The following is an 18,752-nucleotide window of genomic DNA, read 5'->3' on the forward strand; positions in this document are numbered from 1 at the left end:
CTTCAGTGATTAGTTTGCTAACATAGTTTTCTTGAAATCTGCAATGGGATACTTCTTAGCCCACTGACGCTTACGCAGACAAAGGAAATATCCTCAGATAAACAAGTGAAAGAAGCTTTCTTAGAAACTTCTTTATGATGTGTGAATTCATCTCTCAGAGTTACATCACTATTTCTTTGAGCTGTTTCCTAGCACTGTTTTTGTGGATTCTGAGAAGTGATAGCTCGGATGGGTTTGAAAAGTATAAAGGCAAAGTAAATATCCTCTGAGAAAAACCGGAATGAAGCTTTCTGAGAAACTGCTTTGTGATGTGTGAATTCATTTCACAGTATTACACCACCCTTTCATGGAGGAGTTTGCTAGCACTGATTTTGTGGAATCCCAGAAGTGATGACTTGGATATCGTTGAATCCCATGGTGGATAATGAAATATCTTCAGACAAATCTGCAGAGAAGCCTTCTCAGAAACTCCTTTGTTGTGGGTGAATTCAGCTCACAGAGTTACATCATTGTTTTCATTGAGAAGCTTGTTAACAGTGTTTTCGCAGAATCTCCAATGAGACACATGGTGGTGCTCCGAGAGCACAACTAACCTCATCTCAAAAGGAAAGAAGCTTTCTGAGAAACTGTTTTGTGATGTGTCAGTTCAACTCACTGACTTACACCTGTATTTCTAGGAGCCATTGGCTAGCCCTGTTTTTGTGGAATCTGTGAACTGCTATTTAGGATCCCTTTGAAGACTATAGGGCCACAGAAAATATCCTCCGATAAAAATGAGAAAGAAGCTTTCTGAGAAACTCCTTTGTGATCTGTGAACTCATCTCACAGAGTTACACCTTTCTTCTCATGAAACCGTATGCTAAGACTGTTCTTGTGGAATTTGCCAAGTGATATTTGGGAGCCCATGGAGGGCTATGGTGAAAAAGGAAATATCCTCAGATAAAAACTGTAAAGAGGCGTTCTGCAAAACTTCATTGTGACATGTGAATGCAACTCACAGGGTTACACTTTTCATTGATCCGTCTGCTAACAGTGTTCTTGTGAAATCTGTATTGGGATATTTCTTAGCGCCAGGAAGCTTCCGGTAACAAAGGAAATATCCTCAGTTAAAAACTAGAAAGAAGGTTTCTGACAGACTGCTTTGTGATGTGTCATTCCTCTCACAGAGTTATGCTTCCGTTTCATGGAGCAGTCTATTACCACTGTCTTTGGGGAATCTGAGAAGGACTACTTTGGACCACATTCTGGCCTAGGCTGATAAACGAAATATCCTCAATTAAAAATGTGAAAGAAGCTTTCTGAGAAACTTCTCTGTGATATGTGAACGCATCTCACAGAGTTACAACATAGTCGTCATAAAGCCCTTTTCTAACACTGTTTTCGTGGAATGTGCAAAGTGATATTTAGGAGCACTTTGAGGCCTACGGTGAAAAAGGAAATATCCACAGATATAAACTGGAAAGAAGCGTTCTAGGAAACTGCATTGTGATATGTGAATGCAACTCCAGAGTTGTACTTTTCTCTTCATTGATCAGTTTGCTAACACAATTTGCTTAAAATCTGCAATGGGATATTTCCTAGCATAATGAAGCTTATGGTGACAAGTTAAATATCCTCAGATAAAAACTAGAAAGAAGCTCTCTGAGAGACTGCTTTGTGATGTGTGACTTCATCTCACAGAGTTACTCTTCCCTTTCATGGAGCAGTCCTTTACCACTGTCTTTGGGAATTCAGAGAAGGGATATTTTTAATCGCATTGAAGCAGACGCTGATAGAGAAAATATCCTCAATTGAAAACGTGAAAGAAACTTTCAGAGAAACTTCTTTGTGATATGTGAATTCATCTCACAGACTTGCAACTTAGTCTTCATGAAGCTGTTTGCTAACACTGCTTTCATGGAATCTGCAAAGTGATATTTGGGAGTGCATTGAGGCCTAGGGTGAAAAAGACAGTATCCTCAGATAAAAACCAGAAAGAAGCTTTCTGAGAAACTGCTTTGTGATGTGTGAATTCATCTCACAGAGTTACACTTTCATTTCATGAAGCAGTCTATTACCACTGTCTTTGGGGAATCTGTGAAGGGATACTTTGGATTCCATGGAGGCCTTCACTGATAAAGGACATATCCTCAATTAAAAACGTGAAAGAAGCTTTATGAGAAATGACTTTCTGATATGTGACTCCATCTCACAGAGTTACACCACTATTTCGTGGAGCCGTTTGCTAGCCCTGTTTATGTGGATTCTGAGAACTGATATTTCGGATGGGTTTGAAGAATATAAGGACAAAGAAAATATCCTCAGAGAAAAACCGGAATGAAGCGCTCTGAGAAACTGCTTTGTGATGTGTGAATGCATTTCACAGTGTTACACCACTCTTTCATGGAAGAGTTTGCTAGCATTGATTTTGTGGAATCTCAGAAGTCATGTCTTGGGCATCATTGAATCCCATGGTGAATAATGAAATATCCTCAGACAAAAACTGCAGAGAAGCCTTCTCAGAAACTGCTTTGATGTGGGTGAATTCAGCTCACAGAGCCACATCATTGTTTCCATTGAGAAGCTTGCTAACTGTGTTTTTGCAGAATCTACAATGGGACACACGGCGGCGATTTGAGACCACAAATATCCTCAGCTCAAGCAAGAAGGAAGCTTTCTGAGAAACTGCTTTATGATGTGTGTATTCAACTAACTGAGTTACACCTGTATATGGAGCGGTTTGCTAGCGCTGTTTTTGTGGAAACTGAGAAGTGATATTTCAGATCGCTTTGAAGACTCTACGGCCAAAGGAAATATCCTCAGAGAAAAATGAGAAAGAAGCTTTCTAGGAAACTTCCTTGTGATGTGTGAATTCATCTCAAAGAGTTACACCTTTCTCTTCCTGAAGCCGTTTGCTAAGACGTTTCTCGTGGAATCTACAATGTGATATTTGGGAACGCATTGAGGGTTTTGGTGAAAAAGAAAATATCCTCGGATAAAAAATGGGAAGAAGCGTTCTGAGAAACTGCATTGTGATATGTGAATGCAACTCACAGAGTTACACTTTTCTCTCCATTGATCACTTTGCTAACACAGTTTTCTTGAAACCTGCAATGGGATACGTCTTAGCGCAATGAAGCTTACAGCGACAAAGGAAATATCCTCAGATAATAACTAGAAGGAAGCTTTCTGAGAAATTGCTTTCTGATATGTGACTTCATATCACAGAGTTACACCACTATTTTGTGATGCCTTTTACTAGCATTGATCTTGTGGATTCTGAGAACTGGTAATTCGGATGGGTTTGAAGAGTATAAGGACAAAGGAAATATCCTCAGAGAAAAACCGGTATGAAAGTTTTTGAGAAAATTCTTTGTGATGTGTGAATTCATCTCACAGAGTTACACCTTTCTCTTCATGAAGCCATTTGGTAACACTGTTTTCGTGGAATCTGCAAAGTGATATTTGGGATTCCATTGAGGGCTATGGTGAAAAAGGAAATATCCTCAGATAAAAACTGGATAGAAGCGATTTGAGAAACTGCATTGTGATGAGTGAATGCAACTCACAGAGTTATACTTTCCTTTTCATTGATCCGTTTGCAAACACTGTTTTCTTGAAATCTGCAAAGGGATATTAGCGCAATGAAGCTTACATTGACAAAGGAAATATCCTCAGCTAAAAACTAGAAAGAAGATTTCTGACAGACTGCTTTGTGTTGTGTGCATTCCTCTCACTGGGTTATGCTTTTGTTTCATGGAGCAGTCTACTACCACTGTCTTTGGGGAATCTGAGAAGGGATATATTGGATCACATTGAAGCCTACTCCTCAATTGAGGATATTTCCTCTATCTGCATTAGAAAGCAATTTCTCAGATAGCTTCTTTCAAGTTATTATCTGAGGATACATCCCTTTCCACCATAGGCATCATTGCATTCCCAAATATCACTTTGCAGATTCCACGAGAACAATGGTAGCTAACTGATTCATGAAGACGAAGTTGTATCTCTGTGAGTTGAATTCACATATCACAGAGAAGTTTCTCAGAAAGCTTCTTTCACGTTTTCAATGAGGATAATTTCTTTAACAGCATAGGCTGAATGCAATCCAAAGTATCCCTTCTCAGATTCCCCAAAGACGGTGGTAATAGATTGCTCCATGAAACGAAAGAGTACCTCTGTGAGATGAACTCACACATCACAAGGCGGTTTCTCAGAAAGCTTCTTTCTAGTTTTTATCTGAGGATATTTCGTTTGTCACCTTAAGCTTCATTGTGCTAAGAAATATCCCATTGCAGATTTCAAGAATACACTGTTAGTAAACTGCACAATGAAAAGAAAAGTATAACTCCGTGAGTTGCATTCAGGCGTCACAATGCAGTTTCTCAGAACCCTTCTTTACAGTTTTTATTTGAGGATATTTCCTTTTTCACCATAGCCCTCAATGTGCTCCCAAATATCACTTTGCATAATCCACAAGAACAGTGTTAGCAAACGGCTTCATGAAGAGAAACATGTAATTCAGTGAGTTAAATTCAACATCACAAAGCAGTTTCTCTGAAAGCTTCTTTCTTTTTTGAGCTGAGGATCTTGCTGGTCTCAAAGCGCCCCAGTGTGTCCCATTGCAGATTCTGCGAAAACACTGTTAGGAAGCTTCTCAATGGAAACAATGATGTAGCTCTGTGAGCTGAATTCACCCATATCATAGTAGTTTCTGAGAAGGCTTCTCTACAGTTTTTGTCTGAGGATATTTCATTATTCACCATGGGATACAACGACATCCAAGACATGACTTCTGAGATTCCACAAAATCAGTGTTAGCAACTCCTAATTAAAAGAGTGGTGTAACACTGTGAAATGAATTCACACATCACAAAGCAGTGTCTCAGAAAGCTTCATTCCGGTTTTTCTCTGAGGATACTTTCTTTGTCCTTATACTCTTCAAACCCATGCGAAATATCAGTTCTCAGCATCCACAAAAACAGTGCTAGCAAACGGCTCCATGAAATAGTGGTGTAACTCTGGGAGATGAAGTCACATATCAGAAAGCCATTTCTCAGAAAGCTTCTTTCACGTTTTTAATTGAGGATATTTCGTTTATCAGCATAGGCCTCAATGCGATCCAAATTATCCCTTTCAGATTCCCCAAAGACAGTGGTAATAGACTGTTCCATGAAATGAAAGTGTAACTCTGTGAGAATAATTCACACATCACAAAACAGTTTCTCAGAAAGCTTCTTTCTATTTTTTACCTGAGAATATTTCCTTTGACACCGTAAGTTTTATTGCACTATAAAATACCGCATTGCAGATTTTTTGAAAATAGTGTTAGTAAACTGATCAATGAAAAGGAATGAGTAACCAGTGAGTTGCGTTCACACTTCACAATGCATTTCTCAGTACACTTCTTGCCAGTTTTTATCTGAGGATATTTCCTTTTTCACCATAGCCTTCAATGCACTTCGAAATATCATTTTGTAGATTTCACAAAAACAGTGGTAGCAAACTCCTACAAGAATGCATAGGGGAATCTCTGTGCAGTGAATATCAGATAGCAATTTCTCAGATAGCTTCTTTCTCATTATTATCTGAGGATGCTGCCTTTTTCACCCTAGGCCTCAATGCGCTCACAAATATCACTTTGCGAATTCCACGAAAGGAATGTTAGCAAACTGCATCATGAAGACTAAGTTGCAACTCCATGAGATGAATTCACATATCACAAAGAAGTTTCTCAAAACTTCTTTCATGTTTTTAATTGAGGATATTTCCTCTCTCAGCATTGGTCTCAATGCGATCCGAAGTATCCCTTCTCAGATTCCTCAGACAGTGGTAATAGACTGCTCCGTGAAATGAAAGTGTAACTCTCTGAGATGAATTCACACATCAAGGAGCAGTTTCTCAGAAAGCTTCTTTCTAGTTTTATCTGAGGATACTTCCCTTGCCACCATAAGATTCATTGTGCTACGAAATAACCAATTGCAGATTTCAAGAAAACGGTGTTAGCAAACTGATCAATGAAGAGAAAAGTGTAACTCTGTGAGTTGCAATCACACATAACAATGCAGTTTCTCAGAACGCTTCTCTCCAGTTTTTTTCTGTGGATATTTCCTTTTTCACCATTGGTCTCAAAGCGCTCCCAAATATCACTTTGCAGATTCCATGGAAACAGTGTTAGCAAACTGCTACAAGAAGGGAAAGATGAATCTCTGTGTGATGAATTCATATATCAGAAAACAATTTCTCATATGGCTTATTTCAAGTTATTATCTGAGGATACATCCTTTTCCACCATAGGCCTCAAAACTCTCCCAGATATCACTTTGCAGATTCCACGAAAACAGTGTTAGCAAACTGCTTCATGAAGACTAAGTTGTAACTCTGTAAGACGACTTCACATATCAAAAGAAGTTTTTCGGGAATCTTCTTTCACGTTTTGAATTGAGGATACTTCCTTTATCAGCGTAGGCTGGTATGCGGTACAATGTATCCCTTCTCAGATTCCCCAAGGCTGGTGGTACTAGACTGCTCCATGAAACTAAAGCGTAATTCTGTGAGATGAATTCACACATCACAAAGCAGTTTCTCAGAAAATTCTTTCTTTTTTGAGCTGAGGATATTTGTGGTCTCAAAGTGCCCCCGTGTGTCCCATTGCAATTTCTGCGAAAACACTGTTAGCAAGCTTCTCAATGAAAACAATGATGTAGCTCTGTGAACTGAATTCACCCACATCAAAGCAGTTTCTGAGAAGGCTTCTCTGCAGTTTTTGTCTGAGGATATTTCATTATTCACCATGAGATTCAACGATATCCAAGATATCACTTCTGAGAATCCACAAAATCAGTGCTAGCAAACTCCTCCATGAAAGGGTGGTGTAACACTGTGAAATGAATTCACACATCACAAAGCAGTTTCTCAGAAAGCTTCATTCCAGTTTTTCTCTGAGGATATTTCCTTTGTCCTGTACTCTTCAAACCCTTCCGAAATATCAGTTCTCAGAATTCACAAAAGCAGTGCTAGGAAACGGCTCCAAGAAATAGTGGTGTAACTCTGTGAGATGAAGTCCCAAATCAGAAAGCCATTTCTCAGAAAGCTTCTTTCACGTTTTTAATTGACGATATTTTCTTTATGAGCGTACGCCTCAATGCGATCCAAAGTATCCCTTCTTATATTCCCCAAAGACGGTGGTAATAGACTGTTCCATGAAACAAAAGTGTAACTCTGTGAGATGAATTCTCACATCACAAAGCAGTTTCTCAGAAACCTTCTTTCTGGTTTTTATCTGAGGATATTTCCTTTGTCGCAGTAAACTGTGCTTCATTGTGCTAAGAAGTATCCTATTCCAGGTTTCAAGAAAACTGTGTTAGCAAACTGATCAATGAAGAGAAAAGTGTATCTCCATGAGTTGCATTCACATGTTATCATGCAGTTTCTCAGTTTCTCAGGTCGCTTCTTTGCAGTTTTATCCGAGGATATGTCCTTTTTCACCATGGCCCTTAATGTGTTCCCAAATATCACATTGTAGATTCCACGAGAACCATCTTAGCAAACGGCTTCATGAAGAGAAAGGTGTAACTCTGTGAGATGAATTCACACATCACAAAGAAGTTTCTCAGAAAGCTTCTTTCTCGTTTTTATCTGAGGGTATTTTCTTGGCCGTATAGTCTTCAAAGCAATCCGAAATATCAGTTCTCAGATTCCACAAAAACAGGGCTAGCAAACGGTTAAATGAAATACAGGTGTACCCCAGTGAGTTGAATTCACACACCACAAAACAGTTTCTCAGAAAACTTCTTTCTTTTTTGAGTGGAGGATATTGGTGGTCTCAAAGCGCCCCCCTGTGTCCCATTGCAGATTGTGCGAAAATACTGTTAGCAAGCTTCTCAATGGAAACAATGATGTAACTCTGTGAGCTGAATTCACTCACATCATAGCAGTTTCTGAGAAGGCTTCCCTGCAGTTTTTGTCTGAGGATATTTCATTATTCACCAAGGGATACAACGTATCCAAGATATCACTTCTGAGATTCCAGAAAATCAGTGCTAGCAGCTCCTACATGAAAGAGTGGTGTAACACTTTGAAATGAATTCACACATCACAAGGCAGTGTCTCAGAAAGCTTCATTCCAGTTTTTCTCTGAGGATACTTCCTTTGTCCTTATACTCTTCAAACCCATCCGAAATATCAGTTCTCAGAATCCACAAAAACAGTGCTAGCAAAAGGATCCATGATATGGTGGTGTAACTCTGGGAGATGAAGTCACATATCAGAAAGCCATTTCTCAGAAAGTTTCCTTCACGTTTTTAATTGAGGATATTTCTGTTATTAGCATAGGCCTCAATACGATCCAAGGTATCCCTTCTCAGATTCCGCAAAGACAGTGGTCATAGACTGCTCCATGAAACGAAAATGTAAGTCTGTGAGGTGAATTCACACATCACAAAGCTCTTTCTCAGAAAAGCTTCTTTGTAGTTTTTATCTGAGGATATTTCCTTTGTCACCATAAACTTCATTGCGCTCTGAAATATCCCATTGCAGATTTCAAGAAAACAGTGTTAGCAAACTGATCAATGAGGAGAATAGTGCAACTCTGTGAGGTGCATTCACACATCACAATGCAGTTTTTCAAAATGCTTCTTTCCAGTTTTGACCTGTGCATATTTCCTTTTTTACCATAGGTCTCAAAGCACTCCCAAATATCACTTTGCAGATTCCACGAAAACAGTGTTAGCAAGCTGCTAAGAGAAGGTAAAGATGAATCCCTGCATGATCAATTCACACATTAAAAAGAAATTTCTCAGAGTCTTTCTTTCAAGTTGTTATCTGAGGATATATCCTTTTCCACCATAGGCCTCAATGCCCTCCCAAATATCACTTTGCAGATTCCACGGAAACCGTGTTAGCATACTGATTCATGAAGACTAAGTTGAAACTCTGTGAGATGAATTCACTTATCACATAGAAGTTTCTAGAAAGATTCTTTCACGTTTTAAATTGAGGATATTTTCTTTATCAGAGTAGGTCAGTATGTGGTCCAAAGTATTCCCTCTCATATTTCCCAAAGACAGTGATAACAGAATGCTCCATGAAACGAAAGCGTAACTGTGTGAGATGAATTTACAAATCACACAGCAGTCTCTCAGCAAGCTTCTTTCTAGTTTTTATCTGAGGATATTTCCTTTGTCACCATAAGCTTCATGGCGCTAAGATATATCCCATTGCAGATTTCAAGAAAACGGTGTTTAAAAAACTGCTCAATGAAAAGAAATGTATAACTCTGAGTTGCATTCACCCATCACAATGCAGTTTCTCAGAACGCTCCTTTCCAGTTTTTATCTGAGGATATTTCCTTTCTCACCATAGCCCTCAATGTGCTCCTAAATATCACTTTGCAGACTCCACGAGAATAGTGATAGCAAACGGCTTCATGAGAAAAAGGTGTAACTCTGTGTGATGAATTCACACATCATGAAGAACTTTCTCAAAAAGCTTCATACTAGTTTTTCTCTGAGGATATTTCCTTTGTCCTTATACTCTTCAAATCCATCCGAAATATCACTTCTCCAAATCGACAAGAACAATGCTAGCAAACGGCTCCTGAAATAGTGGTGTAACTCTGTGACATGAAATCACATATCAGTAAGCAATTTCTCAGAAATCTTCCTCCTGGTTTTTATCTGAGGATATTTCCTTTGTCACCGTAGGCTTCATTGCGCTAAGACGAATCCCACTGCAGGTTTCAAGAAAACTGTGTTAGGAAACTGATCAATGAAAACTGTAATTCGGTGAGTTGCATTCACATATCACAATGCAGTTTCTCAGAACGCTTCTTTCCAGTTTTTATCCGGGGATATTTTCTTTTACACCAGAGCCCTCAATGCATTCCCAAATATCACATTGTAGATGCCATGAGAAGGGTCTTAACCAATGGCTTCATGAAGAGAAAGGTGTAACTCTTTGAGATGAATTCACACATCACAAAGAAGTTTCTCAGAAAGCTTCTTTCTCGTTTTTATCTGAGGATAGTGCCTTTGGCTGTATTGTCTTCAAAACGATCCGAAATATCAGTTCTCAGATTCTTAAAAACAGGGTTAGCAAACGGCTCCACGAAATACAGGTGTAACTCAGTGGGTTGAATTCACACACCACAAAGCAGTTTATTAGAAAATTTCTTTCTGTTTTGAGCTGAGTATATTTGTGGTCTCAAAGCGCCCCCGTGTGTCCCATTGCAGATTCTGTGAAAACACTGTTAGCAAGCTTCTCAATGGAAACAATGATGTAGCTCTGTGAGCTGAATTCACCCACAACAATGGAGTTTCTGAGAAGGCTTCTCTGCAGTTTTTGTCTGAGGATATTTCGTTATTCACCATGGGATTCAACGATGCCCAAGATATCACTTCTGAGATTCCACAAAATCAGTGCTATCAAACTCCTCCATGAAAGAGGAGTGTAATACTGTGAAATGAATTCACACATCACAAAGCAGTTTCTCAGATCGCTTCATTCCAGTTTTCTCTAAGGGTATTTCCTTTGTCCTTATACTCTTCAAACCCATTCGAAATATCAGTTCTCAGAAACCACAAAAACAGTGCTAGCAAATGGTTCCACGAAACAGTGGTGTAACTCTTTCAAATGAAGTCACATATCAGAAAGCCATTTCTCAGAAAGCTTCTTTCACGTTTTTAATTGAGTATATTTCCTTTATCAGCGTAGGCCTCAGTACGATCCAAAGTATCCCTTCTCAGATTCCTCAAAGACAGTGCTAATAGACTGTTCCATGAAATGAAAGGGTAACTCTGTGAGATGAATTCACATATCACATAGCAGTGTCTCAGAAAGCTTCTCTCTAGTTTTTATCTGGGGATATTTCCTTTTTCACTGTTAGCTTCATTGTGCTGTGAAATATCCCATTGCAGATTTCAAGAAAACAGTGTTAGAAAACTGATCAATGAAAAGAAAATTGTAACGGTGTGAATTGCATTCTCATGACACAATGCAGTTTCTTAGAATGCTTCTTGCCAGTTTTTATCTGAGGATATTTCCTTTTTCAGCATAGCCCTCAATGCACTCCCAAATGTCAGTTTGCAGATTCCATGAAAATAGTGTTAGCAAACTGCTACAAGAAGGGATAGGTGAATCTCTGTGTGATGAATTCACATATTACAAAGCAATTTCTCAGAAAGCTTCTTTTCCATTATTATCTGAAGTTACTTCCTTTTTCACCGTGGGCCTGAATGCACTCCCAAATATCACTTTGCAGATTCCACGAAAACAGTTTTAGCAAACTGCTTCATGAAGTCTAAGTTGTAACTCTGTGAGATGAACTCAGGTATCACAAAGAAGTTTCTGAGAAAGTCTCTTTCACGTTTTTACTTGAAGTTTTTCCTTTATCAGTGTAGGCTGGAATGCGGTCCAAAGTATCCCTTCTCAGATTCCCCAAAGACTGTGGTAATAGATTGCTCCATGAAACGAAAGCGTAATTCTGTAAGATGAATTCTCGCCTAACAAAGCAGTTTCTCAGAAAGCTTCTTTCTAGTTTTAATCTGAATATATTTCTTTTGTCACCGTAAGCTTCCTTTTGCTAAGAAATATACCATTGCAGATTTCAAGAAAACAGTGTTAGCAACCTGCTCAGTGAAAAGAAAAGTATAACTCTGTGAGTTACATTCACACGTCACAATGCAGTTTCTCAGAACGCTTCCTTCCAGTTTTTATCTCAGGATATTTCCTTTGTCACCATAGCCCTCAATGCACTCCCAAATATCACTTTGGAGATTCCACGAGAAGAGTGTTAGCAAAAGGCCTCATGACGTGAAAGGTGTAACTCTGTGAGATGAATTCACAAATCACAAAGAAGTTTCTCAAAAAGCTTCATTCCAGTTTTTCTCTGAGGATATTTCCTTTGTCCTTATACTCTTCAAACCCATCCGAAATATCAGTTCTCAGAATCCACAAAAACAGTGCCAGGAAACGGCTCCACGAAATAGTGGTGTAACTCTGTGATATGAAGTCACATATCAAAAAGCAATTTCTCAGAAATCTTCCTTCTAGTTTTTATCTGAGGATATTTCTTGTGTCACTTTAAGCTTCATTGTGCTGTGACGTATCCCATTGCAAGTTTTAAGAAAACTGTGTTAGCACACTGATCAATAAAAACTGTAACTCTGTGAGTTGTTTTCACACGTCACAATGCAGTTTCTCAGAACACTTCTTTCCAGTTTTTATCCGAGGATATTTTCTCTTTCACCATAGTACTCAATGCGTTCCCAAATATCACTTTGTATATTCTACGAGAACTGTCTTAGCAAACGACTTCATGAAGAGAAATTTGTAACTCTGTGAGATGAATTCACACATCAGAAAGAAGTTTCTCAGAAAGACTCTTTCTCGTTTTTATCTGTGGATATTTCCTTTGGCTGTACAGTCTTCAAAGCGATCCGAAATATCAGTTTTCAGATTCCACAGAAGCAGGGCTAGCAAATGGCTCCATGAAATACAGGTGTAACTCGATGAGTTGAATTCACATCACAAAGCAGTTTCTAAGAAAGCTTCTTTCTTTTTTGAGCTGAAGGTATTTGTGATCTCAAAGCGCCCCCGTGTGTTCCATTGGAGATTCTGCGAAAACACTGTTAGCAAGCTTCTCAATGGAAACAGTGTTGTAGCTCTGTAAGCTGAATTCACCCACATTAAAGTAGTTTCTGAGTAGTCTTCTCGGCAGATTTTGTCTGAGGATATTTCATTATTCACCATGGGATACAACGATATCCAAGACATCACTTCTGAGATTCCACAAAATCAGTGCTAGCAAACTCCTCCATGAAAGAAAGGTGTAACATTGTGAAATGAATTCACACTTCACAAAGCAGTTTCTCAGAAAGCTTCTTTGTAGTTTTATCTGTGGATATTTCCTTTTTCACCATAGGCCTCAATGCACTCCTAAAGATCACTTTGCAGATTCCACAAAAACAGTGTTCGCAAACTGCTTCCTGAAGAGAATGGTGTAACACTGTGAGTTGCATTCACACATCACAATGCAGTTTCTCAGAACGCTTCTTTCCAGTTTTTATCTGAGGATATTTCCTTTTTCACCATAGGCCTCAAAGCACTCCCAAATATCACTTTGCAGATTCCAGGAAAACAGTGTTAGCAAAGTGTTACAAGAAAGGAAAGGTGAATCTCTGTGTGATGAGTTCACACATCGCAAAGAAGTTTCTCAGAAAGCTTCTTGCTCATTTTTATTTGAGGATATTTCCTTTGTCAGCATAGGCTTCAATGCGATCGAAAGTATCCCTTCTCTGATTCCCCAAAGACAGTGGTAATAGACTGCTGTATGAAAAGAGAGTGTAACTCTGTGAGATGAATTCACACATTGGAAAGCAATTTCTCAGAAATCTTCTTTCTAGTTATTATCTGAGGATACTTCCTTTTTCACTGTAGGCCTCTATGCTCTCCCAAATATCACTTTGCAGATCCCACAAAAACAGTGTTAGCACACTGCTTCATGAAGACTAAGTTGTAACTCTCTGAGGTGAATTCACATACCACAAAGAAGTTTCTCAGAAAGCTTCTTTCCTTCATTCATGGTTTTAATTGATTACATTTCCTTTATCAGCCTAGGCCTTAACGTGATCCAAAGTATCCCTTTTCAGATTCTCCAAATACAGTGGTAAAAGACTGCTCCATGAAACGAAAGTGTAATTCTGTGAGATGAATTCACCAATCACAAAGCAGTTTCTCAGAGGTCTTCTTTCTAATTTTTATCTGAGGATATTTCCTTCCTCTGCGTCGACTTCAATGTGATCCAAAGTAGCCCTTATCAGATTCTCCTAAAAGAAAGGTAACAGATTGTTCCATGCAATGAAAATGTAACTCTGTGAGATGAATTCATACATCAAAACGCAGTTTCTCAGAAAGCTTCTTTCTAGTTTTCATCTGAGGATATTTCCTGTTTCACTATGGTCCTCAATATGCTCCCAAATATCACATTGCAGATTCTACAAAAACAGTGTTAGCAAACTGCTTCATGAAGAGAAAGGTGTAACTCTGCGAGATGAATTCACACATCAGAGAGAAGTTTCTCAGAAAACTTCATTCTAGTTTTTATTTGAGGAAATTTTCTTTGTAAGCATAGGCTTCAATGCGATCCAAAGTATCCCTTCTCAGATTCCAGAAAAACAGTGGCAACAGACTGCTCCATGATACGAAATTGTAAGTCTGTGAGATGAATTCACACATCAGAAAGCAGTTAATTCGAATGATTCTTCCAATTTTTTATCGGAGGATATTTCCTTTTTCACCATACGCCTCAATGCCCTCCCAAATATCACTTTGCACATTCCACTAAAGCAGTGTTATGAAACTGCTTCTTGAGGAGAAAGATGAAACTCTGTGAGATGAATTCACGCCTCACAAAAAGTTTCCCGGAAAGCTTCTTTCTAGTTTTATTTGAGAATATTTCCTTTATCAGTGTAGGCTTCAATAAGATCCAAAATATCCCTTCTGAGATTCCCCAAAAACAGTGGTAACACACTGTTCCATGAAACGAAAGTGTAACTCTGTGAGAGGAATTCACACATCAGATAGCAGTTTCTCAGAAAGCTTCTTTCCAGTTTTTATCTGAGCATATTTCCTTTTTCACAATAGGTCTCAATACGCTCCCGGATATCACTTTGCAGATTCTGCAAAAACAGTTTTTACACACTGCTCCACGAAAACAAAAGTGTAACTCTGTGAGGTGAATTCACACATCCCAAAAGCCTTTCTCAGAAAGTTTCCTTCTAGTTCTTATCTGAGGATAATTTCTTTGTCACCCTAGGCTTCAATGCTATCCAAAATATCCTTATTCAGATACCCGAAAAACAGTGCTAAAAATTTGACCCATGAAAAGAATCATGTAACTCTGTGAGATGAATTAACACATCACAAAGCAGTTTTTCAGAAAGCTTCTTTCTAGTTTTTATATGAAAGTATTTCCTTTGTCAATGTAAGCTTCAATAAGCTCCGAAGTATTCCATTGCAGATGCCTAGAAAACAGTGTTAGCAAACTGCTCAAAGAAAACAACAGTGTAACTCTGTAAAAGGAATACACTCACCACAAATCAGTTTCTCAGAAAGCTTCTTTCTAGTTTTAGTCTGAGGATATTTCCTTTTTCATCATAGGCCTCAGTGCACTCCCAAATATCCCTTTGCAGATTCCACAAAAACAGTGTTAGCAAACTGGTCCATGAAAAGAAAGGTGTAACTCTGTGAGATGAATTCACACATCACAAAGAAGTTTCTTTTAATTGAGGATATTTCCTTTGACACCATAGGCTTCAAAGTAATCCAAAATATCCCTTCTCAGATTCCCCTAAAATGGTGCAATAAAACTGAAAACATCCATTGAAAGCATCGTGTAACTCTGTGAAATGAATTCACAGATCACAAAGGAGTTTCTCAGAAAGTTTATTTCTAATTTTTATCTGAGGATATTTAATTTTTGACAATAGACTTCAATGCGCTCCGAAATATGCCATTGCAGATTCCCAGAAAACAGTGTTAGCAAACTGCTTAATGAAAAGAAGAGTGTAATTCTGTGAATTGAATTCACACATCACAAAAGAGTTTCTCAGAAAGATTCTTTCTCCTTTTTGTATGACAATATTTCCTTTTTCACCATAGGCCTCAAAGTGCTCATAAATATCCTTTTGCAGATTCCACTAAAACTGTGTTAGCAACTACTCTATGAAAAGACAGGTGTAACTCTGTGAGATGAATTCACACATCACAAAGAACTTTCTCAGAAAACTTCCTTCTAGTTTTTTTCTGAAGATATTTCCTTAGTCACCATTGGCTTCAATGCGATCCAAAATATCCCTTCTCAGATTCCCCAAAAACCGTGCTACCAAACTTATCCATGAAAAGAATCATGTAACTCCGTGAGATAAATTAACACATCATAAAGTTCTTTCTCAGAAAGCTTCTTTCTAGTTTGTATATGATGATATTTCATTTGTCACCATAAACTTCAATGCACTCTAAAATATCCCATTGTCAATTCCAAGAAACCTGGGTTAGCAAACTGCTCAGTGAAAAAAACAGTGCAACTCTTTGAGATGAATTCACACAACACAACACAGTTTCTCAGAAAGCTTTTTTTGGTTTTTATCTGAGGATATTTCCTTTGTCACCACAGGCTTCAATGCGCTCCCAAATGTCCTGTTGCAGATTCCACGAGAAAAGTGTTGGCAAACTGACCCATAAAAAGAAAGGTGTAACTCTGAGAGATGCATTCACACATCACAAAGAAGTTTCTCAGAAAGCTCCTTTCCAGTGTCTATATGAGGATATTTTCTTTGTCACCATAAGCTTCAATGCACTCTGATATATCCCATTGCAAGTTCCAAGAAAACAGTGTTAGTGAACTGTTCAATGAAAAGAGCAGTGTAACTCTGTGAGATGATTTCACATATCACAAAGCAGTTTCTCAGAAAACTTCTTCTTGGTTTTTATATGAGGATATTTCCTTTGTCACCATAGGCTTCAATGCTCTTCCAAATATCCTATTGCAGATTTCATGAAAGCTGCATTATCAAACTGTTCAATGAAAAGAATGATGTAACTGTTTGAGATGAATTCACACATCACAAAGCTGTTTCTCAGAATGCTTCTTTCTAATTTTTATCTGAGGATATTTCTTTTTTCACTATAGGCCTCCATGTGCTCCCAAATATCCCATTGTGGTTTCAACGAAAACAGTGTTACCAAACTGTTCCACAAAAAGAAAGTTGTATCTCTGTTGGATGAATTCACATATCACAAAGAACTCCCTCAAAAAGCTTCTTTCTAGTTTTTTTCTGAGGATATTTCCTTAGTCAGCATGCACTTCAATGCAATCCAAAATATCCCTTCTAAGATTCCCGAAAACAGTGCTACAACACCGATCCTTGAAAAGAATCATGAAACTCTGTGAGATGAATTAACACATCACAAAGCAGTTTCTCAGAAAACTTCTTTTTGATTATTATGATTATATTTTCTTTGTCACAATAGGCTTCAAAGTGCTCCCGAATATCCTATTGCAGAATACATGGAAACAGAGTTATCAAAGTGCTCAATGAGAAGAATGATCTAACTCTGTGAAATGAATTCACACATCGCAATGCAGTTTCACAGAAAGTTTCTTTCCGGTTTTTATCTGAGGGTATTTCCTTTTTCACCATAGGCCTCATTGAGCTCCCAAAGATCCCTTTGCAGATTACATGAAAACAGTGTTAGCAAACAGCTCCATGAAAAGAAAGGTGTAACTGCCTGAGATGAATTCACCCTTCACAAAGCAGTTTCTCAGAAAGTTTCTTTCTAGTTTAAATCTGACGATATTTCCTTTTTCACCATAGGCTTCAATGTGTTCCCAAATGTCTCCTCTCAGATACCACAAAAACAGTGATGCCAAACTGCTCAATCAACAAAAAGATTAAACTCTATGAGATGAATACACACATCAAAAATCATTTCTCGAAAAGCTTCTCTCCAGTTTTTATCTGAAGTTATTTCCTTTTTCACCTTAGGCCTCTAGGAGCTCCAGAATATCCCTTTGCAGATTCCATAAAAACAGTGCTACCAAACTTCTCCATGTAAATAATCGTGTAACTTTGGGAGATGAATTCACAAATCACAAAGCAGTTTTTCAGAATGCTTCTTTCTGGCTTTTGGCTGAGGATATTTTCTTTGTCGCCCTAAATTTGAATGTGTTCCAAAATATCTCATTGTAGATTCCAAGAAAACAATGTTAGCAAACTGCTCAATGAAAAGAACAGTGTACCTCTGTGAGATGAATTCACACATCACAAAGCAAGGTCTCAGAAAACTTCTTTCTAGTTTTAATCTGAGGATATTTCCCGTGTCACCATAGGTCTCAAAGCACTGCTAAATATCCCCTTGCATATTCCACAAAAACAGTGTTAGCAAACGACTCCATGAAAGGAAAAGTGTACGTCTATGAGATGAATTCGAACATCACAAAGCAGATTCTCAGACAGGTTCTTCCTAGTTTTTATTTGAGGATATTTCCTTTGTCAGAATAGGCTTCAGTGCAATCCAAAATATCCCTTCTCAGATTGCACAAAAACAGTGTTACCAAACTGCTCCATGAAAAGAATAATGTAACTCTGTGAGATGAATTCACAAATCACAAAGTAATTTCTCAGAAATTTCCTTTCTAGTTTTTGTCTGAGATTGTTTCCTTTTTCTCCAAAGGCCTCAATGCACTCGTGAGTATCCCTTTGCAGATTCCAAGAAAACAGTGTTAGCAAACTGCTCAATAAAAAGAAAGGTGTAAATGTGTGAGATGAATTCCCACATCACAAAGAAGTTTCTCAGAAAGATTCTTTTTGGTTTTTGTCTGGGGATATTACCTTTGTCACCATTGACTCCAACGCTATCCAAAATATCCCTTCTGAGATTTCCCAAAAACAGTGCTACCAAACTGCTCCAAGAAAAGAATGGTGTAACTCTGTGAGATGAATTCACACATCACGCAGCTGTTTCTCAGAAAGCTTGTTTCTAGTTTTTATCTGAGGATATTTCCTTTTTCAACATAGGCCTCAATGTGCTCCAGAATATCCCATTGCAGATTCCACAAAAAAAGCGTTACCCATCATCTCAATGAAAAGAGTGGTGTAACTCTGTGAGATGAATTCCCACATCACAAAGAAGTTTCTCAGGAAGATTCTTTCTAGATTTCACCTGAGGATATTTCCTTTGTCACTGTTGGCTTCAATGCAAATCAAATTATC

The sequence above is a fragment of the Trachypithecus francoisi genome, unplaced genomic scaffold, assembly GCF_009764315.1.
Source record: "Trachypithecus francoisi isolate TF-2019V2 unplaced genomic scaffold, Tfra_2.0 Contig01474, whole genome shotgun sequence".
NCBI lineage: Eukaryota > Metazoa > Chordata > Mammalia > Primates > Cercopithecidae > Trachypithecus > Trachypithecus francoisi.